Raw genomic sequence first — 16,708 nt, 5'->3', positions numbered from 1 at the left:
ATTTAAATGTTATAAGTTACCTTTCAGGCTTCAAGGAATGACTAGTGTTTTACTAACTCAACGGTTATTTCAGTGCATGGAATAATTGCTTTCAGTGTTGCATTTATCTCCACAAAGTATATGAAATAAAAATCGTTGGTGTTAAATTTACACTGAGCAATGGGGGAAAAGAGGAACCAAAATGAAGAGCTGAATTAGTAAAGGTTAATCACACCACACCAGTCTTACATATAAATAACACTTTTGAGACTTTTTTTTTTTACTCTTTTTTTTTTTCTACTCTATTTTAAAGTTAACTGTTAATATATCTCTAGAAAATGTGACAACACAAACAGTAGCCTGGATTTTAGTTTAACTCTATAAGAATGAATTTAACATGGCCAGATTTAAACTATAAAACAAAAAAAGAAGAATTACCTTAATTGTGAAAGGTTATTATTGAGTGTAATAAATGCTGATTACAATTTGGATTTACAGTTTAGATTATTGTTTTCCAGTGTTTTGAGACATTCTATGTTGTGTGCCATGAGAGCTACTCTCATCTCTTTGTGATACTTAAACCATGTTCAAAAAAATGAATACTAAAATGTTCTTTGAACTGTTGTTTAAATATGTCAGATGATACCTGCTGGTTCTTCTGGTAAAATCATTGTGCAGTATAATAGTACTCTAGTTCACTGCCTCTCACGCAGTCTTAATTAAACTAGATGTAGTTTTACATTGTACATTGTAGTTGTACATTTAGGCTACAAAGGCAGAGCTCTCCATCTCTCTGTCACAAGATATGAGACCTGTAGAGTGCTGCAGGGATGACAGATTTTTTTTGCTCAAAACACAGAAACAAATTAGCATTTAGCAATTCAATCGTCCTGAAGTTTTTGGTTAAATGCCTGAAATAAGGTCTTTGATTAACACAAGCTCGGTATATTTCCACATTTTATTCTACAACATAAAATGTGACCCTGGAGCACAAAACCAGTCTTACGTCGCTGGGGTATATTTCTAGCAATAGCCAAAAATACATTGTATGGGTCAAAATTATAGATTTTTCTTTTATGCCAAAAATCATTAGGATATTAAGTAAAGATCATGTTCCATGAAGATATTTTGTAAATTTCCTACCGTAAATATATCAAAACGTAATTTTTGATTAGTAATATGCATTGCTAAGAACTTCATTTGGATAACTTTAAAGGCGATTTTCTCAATATTTTGATTTTTTTGCACCCTCAGATTCCAGATTTTCAAATAGTTGTATCTCGGCCAAATATTGTCCTATCCTAACAAACCATACATCAATGGAAAGCTTATTTATTCAGATGATGTATAAATCTCAATTTTGAAAAATTTACACTTAAGACTGGTTTTGTGGTCCAGGGTCACAAATACATCAGCAATATCTTATTTTGAAGTGTTTAAATCATTTACTTGTTTTGTGAAAGGCAGATGCTATCAAGTAGCTAAACAGGAGTACAGAGATTGTTTAGGACATTAAACATCACACCAAACAAGTAAACTCATCTACTCACTCACTTTTAACAGGCTCATTGTTTATAATTGCACTCTTGTAAACTATTCTAACTCAAACTGTCAGAGAAAATGATATATATATATTTTATTTATTTATTTTTTTTTTTTTACTTCTGGCAGTTGGACTTAGGCTTCAAAATTCATAAAAGTTGTTTTCATTTGTGTAAATTATCATGATGAACAAAATGTGTAAGAATCATAAACTTGTGTTGGTCACAGATCTTATTTTCTGCAATAATCCAAAACAAAAATCCTATTGGGTTTTTACTGCAGGAACCCGGCTGATGCTAACTAGGGGCTGGCCTACAAAAAAAAATGTCATCACTGCAGCGCTTTGTAACAGTAACAGTGATTGTGTCAAAAACAGTCAGTTACTGCCATCTACTGTAGAGTTGTCTTTTATTTATTGCATTGATTTACACTTCTGAATTTTAGAACGCCTAAATTATTTAATTCAAATATCATACACATGTAAAAACAAACACCTACATATTTTCCAGTTTAAGGGAATTTTTTGTCACAAATACTAAGAAACGTGAATTAGGCTACTTGAAACCACATAAAAACCTATTTTAGACCAACAGAATATTGTCCTAGTCAAACAAAGTTGTCTGAACATAGAATTTTGAATTGAACAGTACTGCTGACATTTTAAGAGTTTGTGAGATTCCAGCCTGCATTATTTGATGTGTTATTTGATGTGTTATGATGTTAAGAGCTCATCTTTTTACATTTGTTGATGGTCAGAACACATTCTCTCTCCCAACTCAATATGTGACGAGTTGGGAGTGAGAACGTGTTGATTGTCACCAGGTTTGTATGTTGAGGTCCATGCACTATATGCAAACTATATCCCAGATATCTTTGCTTTGTACGGTCATAACACCTTTAGAAAGAGGTGCTATGAGTGTAGAGGATGGATGTTTGATTTTTATGTCATATGTTACGAATTCAGCACAACACTGGCACCATTTCATTAGGGAATAACTCCAACCTTTATATCCGCTGTTCTTGATGGGGGGAGTTAAAATGATAAACTTTCTTGTGTCCAGGCATGTCAATCATAGACTCTTTCAAATCGTCTAGATGGCAAATCACCATGTGACCACCTTCTGTTTCACACTTTCTTTCTGTTACTATTTCATGGCAAAACTATTGAAAGACTGTTTGAACTTCACTGAGGTATGGTCATTTCCAAAGAAGGACAGCAGGTTGTATATTTGGTACCTTCCTGATGTGTTCACCAAACTATATTTAACATAGCAAGGAACTTTGTTAGTAGGTTATAAACTGTCCCTAATTATCAGGGTCTTTAAAATATAAACAAGTAAAAAAAAAATCAGTAATCCTGCAAATTGTATTTTTTAAATTTAATTCTTTATTTAACAATGGACAGTCAAAGACTGCCCAGGAATTAGCTACAGAGCTAAATTTCAGCTGCTGTCTCTTTGCAGGAGAGTACCAAAACACATTATGTAACAAAACATCAATGTATTACCATGTACAATAGAATCCCCCCCAAAATTTAAAAGATAAGAAGTATAATCCCCCACATAGAAACTACAATCCAAGTTACTAAAAAAAATCCCCCTATAAATATTTCAAAACATCACCCTACAATAAAAATGTTATGATAAGATGCAAGATACAAGAATATTCAATGATCACACAACTGACTCATCATCATTTCAGTAAATCCAGCCATTCAAAGCATTTTACACAAATTTTGTAAAACATCCATATTCATTATTGCCCGTGATTTTAATTTTATTTAATTTTATTTAATTTAATTTAATTTAATTTAGTTTAGTTTAGTTTAGTTTAGTTTAGTTTAGTTTAGTTTAGTTTAGTTTAGTTTAGTTTAGTTTAGTTTAGTTTAGTTTAACATAAAATACTGGATGTTCAAACTTTTGGTATATGAAATCTTGATATCAACAATTCAGTTTTCACTAGTTAAAATGCTAATTCTTGATATCAGAAATTGGAGTTCTACTAATAACAACGGCTATTTTTAATATTAGGAATTACATTTCCACTAGTAACAATGTTAATTCTTGATATCAACAATTAAATTTTCACTAGTTATAATGCTAATTCTTGATATCAGCAATTACATTTCAACTAGTAAAAAATATAATTCTTGATATCTGTAATTGTTCTTTCACTAGTTGGAAACTGGAATTTTAACTAGTAAGAAATCAATTCTTGATATCAACAATTGTTTTTGAATGGCAATATATGGTGACATTTAACTAGTGAAAATACAATTACAGATATCAAGAATTATATTTTTTACTAGTTGAAAATTAATTCCTGATATCAATAATTAACATTTTAACTAGTGAAAATTTAATTGTGGAAATGTAATTCCTGATATCAAAAATAGTCATTGTTACTAGTAGAAATCCAATTCCTGATATCAAGAATTTGCATTTTAACTATTGAATTGTTGATATCAAGAATTCATATCTTGTGAAGGAATAAAAGTAAAAACGGTTTGATATATTTAAGACACTTTTTTTTCTCCGATACTGTATGTAATGCAGTTTGTAACTTATTTGCTTTTGTTATGTCAGGTGAGATCTATGTATGAAAGTGCGCCAGTCCAAATAAACAACATTTACATTGACTCACACTTCACTTCAAAACTGAATCCAGACCTTTTCCTTTAAAACAAAGTGAGTGTATGAATAAATGTGTTTGCATGGCAAATAGTTGATGTATTCTTACAGACTGGTGCCTGGTGAACTTTTCACTCCTCGGGCCCAAAGGGTGGCAAGGCAACTGACAAAAACCAGCATAGGGGGTCACAATATACTGATTAGTGGTCAGAAATTGGGTTTTTAATGACTGATTCATAAACATATATCCCAAATTTTATTGGATAGACCTTGGAGGTCTGAAACTTAAAGGGGTCATATGATGCGATTTCAAGTTTTCTCCGATCACAAATGCAGACATGGTTTTATGTTTACGCGGCGCGATGTAACGCAACACGTAAAAAGACAGTATAAGTCATTATAATAAGTAATTAGGTCCCCACTAGATGCAACAAATGTCTAGTTTATAATGGGTTTTAATGTTTTTGTCTCGTCGCTCCGGGACACGGCATCACAGTATGGTAGGGGCGTAACATTTCCGTCACACACTTGAGGTATTCGGCCAATCACAACGCACTGGATAGCTGGCCAATCAGAGCACCTCGCTTTTCAGAACGATGAGCTTTCAGAAAGGCGGGGCACAGAGGAGAAACAATAATGTACAGTTACAGTATGTGGAAAATAATGTGTTTTTTTAACCTTAAACAGCATAGACACATTTCATTACACCAAATACACAAAATAATGTTCTTTTTAGCAACATCATATGACCCCTTTAAGAAAAAAAATTAGCTTGATAATGAAATACAAAAAATGTAAGACTGAAAAGAGAAATCTGAAACCATGTGGTCAGAAAGGCTGTTAAGATACCCTCCATCAAATATGATTAACTCCATTAATTTTACAGAGGGAATTAACAGCATAACAGGGATTAACAGAAAGAATGGGACAAAGGAAAGGCTTTAATAAAAATGGAAAGCATGTTTCCATTCCAAAAAACAAAATTTAGGTAGAATTATTTTTCCACAATATACATTTATTTCACGAGTTCGCCTGTCAATACAGTCCTGATGGTTAATGGTAAATAAACTTGGCTTGCTGTCCTTAATGGAGGCTCGAACCCGAGGCTCGGCTTGAGTGCCGAGTTCATCCCCCCATTGCGGTACTACCTAGAGGAAGAAAAACAGAAATAGAGGAGGAGATGGGGAGGTGGAGGGATGCCGGAAGAATTGACGCTGGGATGACGCAGTGAAAGCTACTTATATAGGCTAGTAATGATGATTGACAGGACTGAATTATTAGGTTTCTCCCGAACCTACGTTTGGAACTTAATTTCACGAGTTTACCTGCACATACAGTCCTGATGGCTAATGGTAAACAAACTTGGCTTGCTGCCCTTAATGGAGGCTCGAATCCGAGGCTCGGCTTGAGCGCCGAGTTCAACCCCCCAAAAAGTGCTTACGAGGGACAGCAAGCTGGGCAATCAATTGCGAGTAGTTTTGGCGATACGAGTAGAGAAAACTTTAATGGATTCAATCCCTCTCCCCCCAAGAATGTGCAGAATACATTTCACTGTTACAGCATTGGGACAATATGAGGTGGGTGCGGGGCTAACGAATGAGAGGGCTCCTGTATGAGAGGGGTGAAAAAACACTGCTGCAGCAGTGATGTAAAGTAAAATTTTAATTGGAGGAGAAATCACTGCTCTTGCAAAATTGGAAAAAAATATATATGAAGCTTAGTCAGGGCGCTGCGAGAGTTCTGCACAAAATCACTGCTGTGAGAAATGGAAGTTAGCATGACATCTGCTGCAAGAGAGGTGGGAGAAGTTATTGCTGCAGAGGTGAGAAATAGAGTTTAGTATACGACTTCTCATTTTAATAGTTCGTTTGAGGCCGTTTCTATTGAGTTATTTTATTGACAAATGTCCAAAGCACATTATAGCCTAGGCAAGAGTGCATCAAATGCGCAAGCACAAATCTCTCCGCTCGCAGGTGTATTCCCATTTCACTCTCACATAAAACTGACACGCTCTTTGTCGGTCAGACATTAGGCTACATGAGTCCGCTCAAACCTTGTCTTCTCTCCTGAATTTAATGTTGCCAGAAGTCCAAACTGGAGTGTGGGCATCCACCGGCAGAAACATAAAATGGTGCAAATGCCAATGAATGTAAATAAGTAACATAGCATAACAGTAGTAAATGTATCTGTCTCGCATGTGTCCCACATTGTTCCGCAAAATCACATACTGCCCTGCAACAGATCTATCCAGGTGGTCACCCTAGCGCAGAGTAGTAAAATAATAATTAATGACTGATTTGAACCAGTAAATCTTAATGAAAACAATACATTATAAAAATGAAAAATAGCAGGTTTTTGCGATCAGATCAACCGGTAAACTCCTGGAAAGTCCAAGGATCTAGCAGTGGTGGACGAAGTACACAAATCAAGTACTTGAGTAAAAGTACAGATCCGTATAATAAAATATTACTCCAGTACTCAGTTTTCAATTTTACTCGAGTGAAAGTACAAAAGTACTTGATTTTTCATGTACTTAAGTAAAAAAGTACCGATAGATGAATGTTTATTTTGCAGTTTTATATAGGCTACTTTTATCATTTAATTTTATATTAGCATATATTTTTTTTATAATCCTACTGCTCAAAATACCTGGGATTTTCCCAAAATAACCAATAAGGAAATCATGAATATAATAAGGAAAATATAATTCGATTTTCATAATGATTTTTTCTTCTCAAACCTTCCCAAATGCCCCCAGAGGGCATCACTTCCCACTTTGATAATTACTGTAGTTACCATGTTCTGAACATCACATCCTTTCTTTTTCCCCCAGATGTAATCTATCTAGGTGGTTGAATAAAAATATTTGGACTTTATTTCTAAAAATTACCTCAATTTAGCACCAGCAAGCTTGTTAGCTAGACTTATTTTCAGCATGGTTATGAATAAACATTTATATTTGTCTACTCAGCTAGTTGATCCAGATACATAGTAACTTAGGCTATGTGTGCTGACAAACAATATAAAAACAGACGTCACATAGGGCTAAATGCATAGCATTTTAGTAAAACTGCTATCGTGAAGATGAACGTGCATGAGTTATTTTATTTAATCTGTGTTGACATCCTTTCTTTTTCCCCCAGATGTAATCTATCTAGGTGGTTGAATAAAAATATTTGGACTTTATTTCTAAAAATTACCTCAATTTAGCACCAGCAAGCTTGTTAGCTATCTTGAATCAGACACCGCTTCTGCGTCTCGGAGCACGTGATATATTATAAGAAGTAACAACATGTTTTATGAAATGTAGTGAAGTAAAAAGAACAATCTTATGCTTTGGAATGTAGTGAAGTAAAAGTAAAAGTTACTCAAAATAAAACTACTCCAGTAAAGTACAGATACTTGAAAAATGTACTTAAGTACAGTAACAAAGTAAAACTACTTTGTTACTGTACACCACTGGGATCTAGTAAGGGAATGCATTCAAACAATAAGTTCAAAACAGCGCTAATGCAGAGAAAACATTTCATCAGAGATGGCAGAGATAATAGTACTCACGTACAGATGTCAGTAATTTTTTATTTTCAGCATGTAGCTATTTGGCTTAAAGTGTTTTATACTGGGTGCTGGCTGAAGGTGTTTTAGATTACGTAGTAGTCAGGGGTTTAGTAATTCTGCATGGATCAGTTAGGTCAAGGTAGCTCATTTAGTGGTCTTTTGGAATCTCCCTGTGGTCCTGTTTGGTATCACAGCTTGAGTTATGCAATATTTTTTACTGAAAGTGCTGTAAAAAAAAAACAACGTATGTTCATTTTCTGTGAAGCTGCTTTGCAAGGATGTGTCTCATGGAAAGCGCTATACAAATAAATGTGAATTGAATCACAAACAATTATTTACTTGTTTATTTATTTATTTATTGTGGCACTATATACTTTAATTGTGAATTATGAAAATTAAGAAGTACTTTTTTAGTACATTAGTTTGTATTTATTTATTCGTTTACTTATTTTTACAACTTTTCGCAACTTTTTTCCACTTAAAGTAGTGATTGCGTATCATATGCACGCCAAAACTGCATATCATATGCATGCCAAAGTCAATTTCTGCGTATAAATCCCACGCCAAATAGAAACAGAAAATCGTGCTATTGATACGCATTTTCATGAGACCGGGCTCATTTGTTTTGTTTGTTTTTTTAAATGCCATATCTGTCACATGTTCTTAGCAGCACACAATTATGTGTTGTGCAATAGTTCTGCCTCTCTCAAATATAACAAAAAAGTATTTAACAAAGTTAATGTAATGAATTGTGTTTGATGATATTTGTCTTTGTTATTTACTTTGATTTATGGAGTCTTGTGAATTTCTTAACCTGATAAATTAAAAGTAAGTAAGTAAGTAAGTTGTATTTATAGAGCACATTTAAAATTCAGCGTTACACTGACCAAAGTGCTGAACAAAACCAATAATAAAACACAGTAAATTCTAAAATAAAGTAAATTTTAAAAAACAATAATAAAAAAAATTGTAATATCGGCAATAACAACAGTTTCACATTCAATTAATAGCCCGGAAAGGCGAGAGAGTAAAAATGTGTCTTAAGTCTGGACTTGAAAATAGAAACAGAAGAAGCACTCCTAATGTCAGGTGGCAACTGATTCCACAAACGTGGAGCAGCGACTGCAAAGGCTCTGTCTCCTTTTAATTTAAGTCGTGACCGAGGGACATGTAATAGAGCTTTATTAGCGAATCTGAGAGACTTCGGCGTTTAATGCAAAAAAATAAGATCAGAAATATAAGATGGGGCTTGTCCATTAAGAGCTTTGAAAACAATAAGTAAAATCTTAAACTGAATTCTAAAAAAGACAGGAAGCCAATGAAGGGACGCTAAAATTGGAGAAATATGTTCACGTTTTTTGGTGCCGGTTAACAATCTAGCCGCCGCGTTCTGCACCATCTGCAGCCGGATTTATGTTAAAATAACACAGAGCAATAACACATTTTTACATCTATGCAAATGCATATACAATATTTATAACTTAAATAAGTAATAATAAAATAAAGAGACAGTTATTTAACATTATGTTAAGGAGTATAACATTTGTACAGTCTTACAGTTACAACCGGCCCTTTGAGGGCAGCCATAATGTTGAAGTGGCCCTCAGTGAAAATGAGTTTGACATCCCTGCCTTAGACGCTACTGAGCTGCGCCTGAGGAAAGCCACAGAAGCTTAATTGTCCTTGCTTTTTCTCCTGATAATTCAGGTATGTTTTCATAAAAAGTGAAAATGTGAGACATTGTGAATATAAAAACATGCGAGTACACATTTCCTATGTGACTAAAATCGAATAGCTTGTATACGGTGGTTGATTGAGTAGAGTTCAACAGATGAAAGTAATGGTAAAAGGACAGTTGGTCTGTGTTGTGTTCTGGTAATCGATAAAAGACTATATTAGTTCAGAATAATCTATATGTTTTATGAGAGTGACGTTGATATTTTGTATCATGTGTAACCGTTACAGTTTAAATTACAAGATAACAGATGCATGAAGAAGATAAATGAGTTTAATAGTTCAATTGTAAATGGTTATATAAAAGAAGTATTCACAGAGAAAAACATGAAAATGATGGCTGACTGAAGGAAATTTAAAGTGTATTTTGTGTCATCCTGATAAATATACAGAGGCTATAATGATTAGATGTGTTAATGTATAAGAGTGATACTCAAGAGACACGTATTTAAAGACTTTATTGTTGTGAAATAACACAAAAGGAATTGTACAAAGCCCCCCCCCCCCCGATAATTCATGGATTATTAATCTGTCTACATGTTCCACACCCAGGACCTGTAACATTAGCATGCTTACTGGGGATTATGAGGAATGGGTGAATTGATAAGAGCAGGAAAGTGGAATTATTGCTATTAGTATCCCACTTGCCTGGCCCGAATATTTAAGTCCCAGTGCCCCTTACCTATTTCTGCCAAGGCCCCCTCTAGAAATACAAACGCCCCCCGGTTTGTATGCTCTGGATCCGACTCTGAAGCTCTCTGAAGGTAACTTGGTATGCATCTAAAAATAAGATAACCATGGCTACAGTCACTGCAGTTGTTTCCATGGCTAGTGAGCAGGCATTTATTCAATATGGCGTTGTGCGTATTTATGCTCCCATAACATCACCACTATGATGCAGGGTTAAAATTCCCTTGAAAGGGAACATTTTAGGATTATGTATATAACCCGGTTCCCTGAGAAGGGAATGAGATGCTGTGTCATGTTGCCATACTTCAGGCATGCCTGAGTGTCACGTCTTGCTTCAGATTGCCATGAGAGAGACAGAATATCACACAATGGGTTTGATTACTGGAAACTCTAAAGAGAAGATGCTGTTAGTGTTTTAGCTTGTTTTTGTATCTAAATTATTTTGATGCTTTTTTGTCTTTAACATCACAAAATGTTGTTTAAGTCGTGTGCAATTTTCATTTATCATAAGGCTCCTGCCATCCTGGAAAATTGTTCATATTTGAATTATTTAGGCTAGCCCATGTCAAAAAACTGTTCTCATGCCTTTGTATTTTAGCCTCCATATTCTAGGGATTACATATGGCTTGGGCCCTTTATTCTAAATTCTTGGGATTTTTTAAAATCAGTTTTATCATCATCAGTTTGTTTACATTCCTAACCCAATATGCAATAGCTATAAAGATTATTGTCTTAGTAAGCACCATTAACTATAAAACCCACATCTGCAGTACATACTATGCTGGACATCTCTTATATGTGTTTTATTATTACTGAGCCATTGACAAATCAAGCAAGTTATTTTCTATACATGAGATTAGGTGGGAATGGAGGTAATTTTTAGTGTTCCCAATGTCAGTGTCTGCAGATCTTCTTATCATGGATAATGTTTCCTTTCCGCACCACCTATCCCAAAGGTTATTATTACTGAGCCATTGACAAATCAAGCAAGTTATTTTCTATACATGAGATTAGGTGGGAATGGAGGTAATTTTTAGTGTTCCCATTGTCAGTGTCTGCAGATCTTCTTACCATGGATAATGTTTCCTTTCCGCACCACCTATCCCAAAGGCAAATGTTCACCAGCTTGTTTGGATGGTATTCAAGATTTGCTTTGCATTTTTGTCCTTGGAAAAACCATCAGTTGGGTCTGTAAAACAGAGTACTTGAGAGAAAGTCAGAAGGCAACAGGTTTTAAGGTATATCAGAATCCTAAATATATTGTGATCATGAAGCACCATGAACTTTTGATAAACATTGGAAGTGTTTGATTTCATCTATGCTTGGTTAATCAGTAATGGTTTTGAATGATTACAGTAGAACTAATAAAAACATTTTGTTTGTATGTTGGTTAGATTAGAGCCAAATCTGGGACCACTACATTAACCAAACTGTGCAAAACATGCAAAAAATAATCCATGCCATATTTCTCTGCCCACAGTTTTTCTTAGAAATATTATGAGGCTTCTTTGATTGGTTAAATGCACCTGTTTTTTTGCTCTGTATGTAAAGGTGTGCTGTGATTGGTCACACCATCACACTAATTTGTCATTGGCTGTATGTCAGTTTAAGTAAGAGAGAGTCAGTGTCATCATGCATAGTTCTGTCCTCAACTTCAACTGATCACTATCACAAAATCACAGAAACTCTTCAGTGGAAGAAGATGAAGACAACACTCGCTCTCCTTCTAATCATGGAGCTCTACTGTCTCTCCTTCAGTCTCAAACAACATTTCTTCGTGAGTGAGCAGAAGAAATGGTTTTGTGCGCAAAAGTACTGCAAAACGTAGTTTCATGTCCTCTCCACCTTCATCAGTGCGAGTGAGGAACAGCGATTTTTAGCTAATGCGTCTGGTCAAGCTTCTGATGCCTGGGTTGGACTCCACAAAAAGCCCGAAACAGGAGTCTGGAAGTGGTCAGGAGGTATAGATGCTGAACAAATTAGCTGGGATCCTGCATTTAATCAACCAAATAACCTTGACAATGAAAACTGTGGCTTTCTATACAAAACCAATAATAAATTGCATGATGAAAAATGCAATATCACTAAACCCTTCTTCTGCATGACAAACTTTGTTCTGGTGCATCAGAAAGAGACCTGGGAAGGAGCTCTGGAATACTGCAGGACTCATTATAATGATCTGGCAAGTCTGAGCACAATAAACAGGATGAATTCTGCTTTACTGGAAATCACACAGGCTGAAACAGTGCATGTGTGGACTGGTCTGCACTTTCTAACAGGGGACTGGTTATGGGTCACTGGAGATGATCTTGACTACACAGCCTGGTATCAGAACGAACAGCCCCAGTGTCCTGCCAGAGACCTTCGTTGTGGAGCCCTGGACAAGCAAACAAAGTGTGAGGAGAAGCTCAGCTTCTTTTGTCAGTAGAAGGTATGTCACTTGAATGGCCTTTTCAGGATCCCAGATTTTAACTATAGATAGATATAGTGTCATTACGATATTTGGGCCAGCTGACATCTTTTTACCTTTTATCTTTTTGACCTTCATATGTTATAGCAACCTTTAACAACAACAGTTAAACATATTCATTACTAATAAACACTAGCTTTATTGCTAATCTTGTATGTATTTCTTTTTTTGCCAAGCTGGGTGACTAGTAGAGTGGATTGCTTCAACAGCGTTTTCTTCTACTCACTCAAAGCATTCTGTAATAAGTACAATTTCCTGCTCTGCACTCACTGGAAAGAAGCCTCGGTCTGGGTTTACTGCATAAAGCAGATTGTTTGACTGTATACTTCCTAACCTAATACAAAGAAGAACATTGTGGGCCAATGTTAGGATTAAAATAATCATTTTTTTTTTCATTTTGGTCATAATTTTTTTTTTTTTCAGTTAGTTTAGTGGTAGTTGAGTTTAGAGGAGCTGGATAGAGGGCTGCATAGATTTTACTTATTTTATGTCAAATTATGTTAAACAGATAATTTAAATGCTGTTGTTGTAACCCCCGGATGCATTAATTATTATTAATAAAACAAAGTATAGTTTTTAAATTATTGTTATTATTATTGTTACTTTTGAATAAAATGTAAATTATGCATATTTTTCCTCTTGTGTTTCACAGTGATGTTTTTGAGAGTATTTCTGTCCACTGTACTTCACGTTTTTTTGAGTTGCAATGTAATGTATCAATGGTGATTTCTGGTGTCATTTTTAAGTAGTGTCTCTTGTGAAAATGATCTTTACAAGACCTTTGGATGTTTGAAGGGAGAGCATTCTGATCACCCTAAATGCTAAATCTTGGTTGTGCAGAAAGTACCTCTAACCCCCAAAGCATTAGTGCCTAGGGAGAATCTCACAAATGCTATATTTCTCAACTGTGTATCAAGAGCATCAAATGGACATGAGAAAACTCTAGTATTTGGTCCTGGCTGAAAAATTCTGCCATGAGCAGGGACTGAGTCTATATTCTCAGTTTTAGAAATCAGAGATACTGTAAGCTGAATAAGTTAAAAGTTTCAATTATGCATGTTTCGAACCCTGTTAATGTTACCCACAAAAAGCGGGTACATTTGGACAAATCTCGGCTCTTATTTCATTTCATTAATAATGGCCTTCTCAGCTGCCATAGTTGCAACTCTTGCGTCATCAGAACAGTGTTCAACGCACCACCGTTTCCGTTTAAACAACGTGTTGCACCGTTTTGTCGGGGCTGAACGCAGGCCTGGTGAACAAGGAACACGTGGGGGAGGAAAACACATGACACAGGAACACAGAACTGACGATCTAATTTTCAGCCAAAAAAAAAATGTTTTACCATTTTTTTTAACACACCTACATCACACAATTAGCCAAATAGTTAATTTTCTGGCCATAACCACATTTTGTTAAATAAATACAAACTCTACGTTTCAAAATGCCGAATACCTTTTTCTACATTTACTAACTCTATCAAAACACAGCAAACCCAAATCAAAATCGAGTCATTCAGTCAAAACATTGGCACTGGTTTTCTATCCAATAGGAACATGTAGTCGATCATAGTGCATAGACTGTCAAAATCATAACAATTAATGGCATTACAAAAACTGCATTACTTGGCATGTCTCAGTTCAACCTGTATAGAACATACAATATAAGATCCATTTAAAAAAAAAAATAAATAAATAAAATAATAATAATTCAGTCAGCTGAACTCTACATTTTTTTGTGTGCGTGTGTAAATGTGTGGATTCATTTTAGATCGTATGTGTACATCATAGTGAAAGAGTCATTATGGAATATAAAAGAAAAGTGACAGAATTGCTGCAGTAAAGGCTTTATTGGCAAAATGAAAAATGAAAATGTATGTGTCTGTAAACATACATGGTAATAAAGCTCTTTCTGACTTTCTGACAAGGAAGAAGGAGAGGTAGGGGGCAAAAGGCAAAGGGCTGTATGTTTTTTTTTTTTTTTCACACACAGAAATTTCATTTTGCCAATAAAGCCTTTACTGCAGCAATTCTGTCACTTTTCTTTTACATTCCATAAAGTACTGATGACTCCTTCACTATGCTGTACACATACGATCTAAAATGAAAGTACTTTATGGAATGTAAAAGAAAAGTGACAGAATTGCTGCAGTAAAGGCTTTATTGGCAAAATGAAATTTCTGTGTGTGAAAAAAAAAAAAAAACATACAGCCCTTTGCCTTTTGCCCCCTACCTCTCTTTCTCCCTTGTCAGAAAGTCAGAAAGAGCTTTATTACCATTTATGTTTACAGACACAATGGATTTGATTTGACGACAGGAGCTTCCAGTGCAGAAGAAAGTATGGACATAGAGCAAACTTACACGACAGTGCAGACATACACAGGAATTATAACAGTAATATAAGAAAAACAGAAAAGTATGGTCGAAAAGAGAGTGGGCTGGGTGTGTGGGGTCCAAAGTGATTTTCTTAGCCCTTTTCCTTACTCTGGAGGTGTACAGATCTTGGAGGTTTGGCCAATAATCGTCTCAGCAGCCTTGGCTGTCTGTTGTAGTCTCTTGATGTCTTTGGAACATTAGGTCTTCATTTCTGTCATGCTGTGTTTAAGCATTTGTAAAAAAAGATAAGAATGATCCATGATTTTGGTAAGGGGTAAGCTTGTATGAAAAGAAAATTTAAGCATTTTAGAAACATGTTAATTGACTGAATATTGTGTGAAAACAATATGAATTGTTTTAATGGTGTGGTCACAACAGACGGATGTTTTGCTAATTGTGTTTAGAGTTTTGAAAATGTGATTATAGATTGGACAAAGGGATGTTAGCAATTGAAAAAAACTGTAAAGCTTGTTGTTTTGTAGATCATCACAGTTATATATGATATGAGAACAGTAGGGCCTGCAGATAGGGAGTACGTGTTATTTAAGAAAAATATAATCATATTTTCAGAATGACATTTTTTATTCAAACCTAGTCTGTGGTGTAAAACGCCCCAAGGGGACGTGGCTTAGTTACTCTGTTCTGAACATCAAATCCTTTGTTTTTCCATCAAATGTATTCTAACTACTTGGTTGAATAAAAATATTTGGACTTTATATTTAAAAATGACCTCAAGTTATCATCAGGTAGCTAGTTAACTAGCCAGTTAGCATCAACTAACAACATTTTTCAGATTGGCTATTATAATTTTGTAATTCATAATTATTGATTATATTTAATTTTAAGCTAAAACTGCCTGTACTCTGATTTTGCTGTAAATGTATAAAGCAAATTGCTTTGTAAGATTGGGGGGCATTTTACCCCACCTGTGGGGTAGTACAAATTTAATCTTTGTTAAAAATCTAATAACATGAAAACTCTGGATATTTTTCATACTTGGTTTATAATTTATGTCATTGTCACTAAAACTATGATAACTTTTCTGAACACATTTAACTTTTGTATCACAGAAAAAAATTACACAGTCCCTAAAGGGGGGTGGGGGGCGTTTCCACCATTCTACCTTAACGTTAAACCAAATAAAAGTTGCACTGTATTGACACTGCACAGTGCACACCACAATATTGCAAAACATTTTATCTCGAGAAGAGTCTTGGGAAGATAAATATAAAAGTGTAGCCGAATTACATTTCAACCTCCAGCAGTGGGCAGAACAGCACCAGGTTAGAATTTCAACGTTAGTATTCAGAGAAATTGGGAAATTATTATGTAAGTGAACATAGAAATTAAAAATTGCTAGAATTAAAATAAAATGCTAGGATTCCATTTTTTTTTTTTTCAAATCAGAAAAAAAAATACTTTGAAAGGAACTAGCGTATTCTGGACAGTCTTTACAGTTTATCAATGTGTTTTGATGACCAAATTGACCTTTATATGAAAGTTTCAACCCTTGTGGATGACTGATAGGTGCGTAGGTCATTCTTCGCTGCTGTTGTAAATTTGACCCCACGTTTTTACACTACAAAGAAAAAGAAGGCATGTTGTTATGACTGGCTTAAAGTCACAACACAAAGAGGACACTTTGTTTCAATAAAGGAAAGATATAAATAGGTCGTCACAGGTGCTGCCCTTTTTTTTTTTTTTTTTTTTTTTTTTTTGGGGGGCCCCCC

At 34.9% G+C, this 16,708-nt stretch overlaps 1 protein-coding gene across 1 annotated transcript in view; it reads left to right on the top strand.

Annotated features, from left to right (window-relative positions):
* Window positions 1-11,750: 11,750 nt before the first annotated feature.
* The window catches only part of LOC107670300 (macrophage mannose receptor 1-like), a 25,764-nt gene continuing 20,806 nt past the window's right edge, over window positions 11,751-16,708 (top strand). The window contains exon 1 of the mRNA XM_016462867.1: window positions 11,751-11,835. The gene's annotated coding sequence lies outside the window, so the exon portion shown is untranslated. The remainder of the gene's footprint in view (window positions 11,836-16,708) is intronic.

This window comes from Sinocyclocheilus anshuiensis, unplaced genomic scaffold (genome assembly GCF_001515605.1).
Source record: "Sinocyclocheilus anshuiensis isolate Anshui unplaced genomic scaffold, SAMN03320099.WGS_v1.1 scaffold732, whole genome shotgun sequence".
Classification (NCBI taxonomy): Eukaryota; Metazoa; Chordata; class Actinopteri; order Cypriniformes; family Cyprinidae; genus Sinocyclocheilus; species Sinocyclocheilus anshuiensis.
This window is presented reverse-complemented; position numbering and strand designations above follow the sequence as displayed.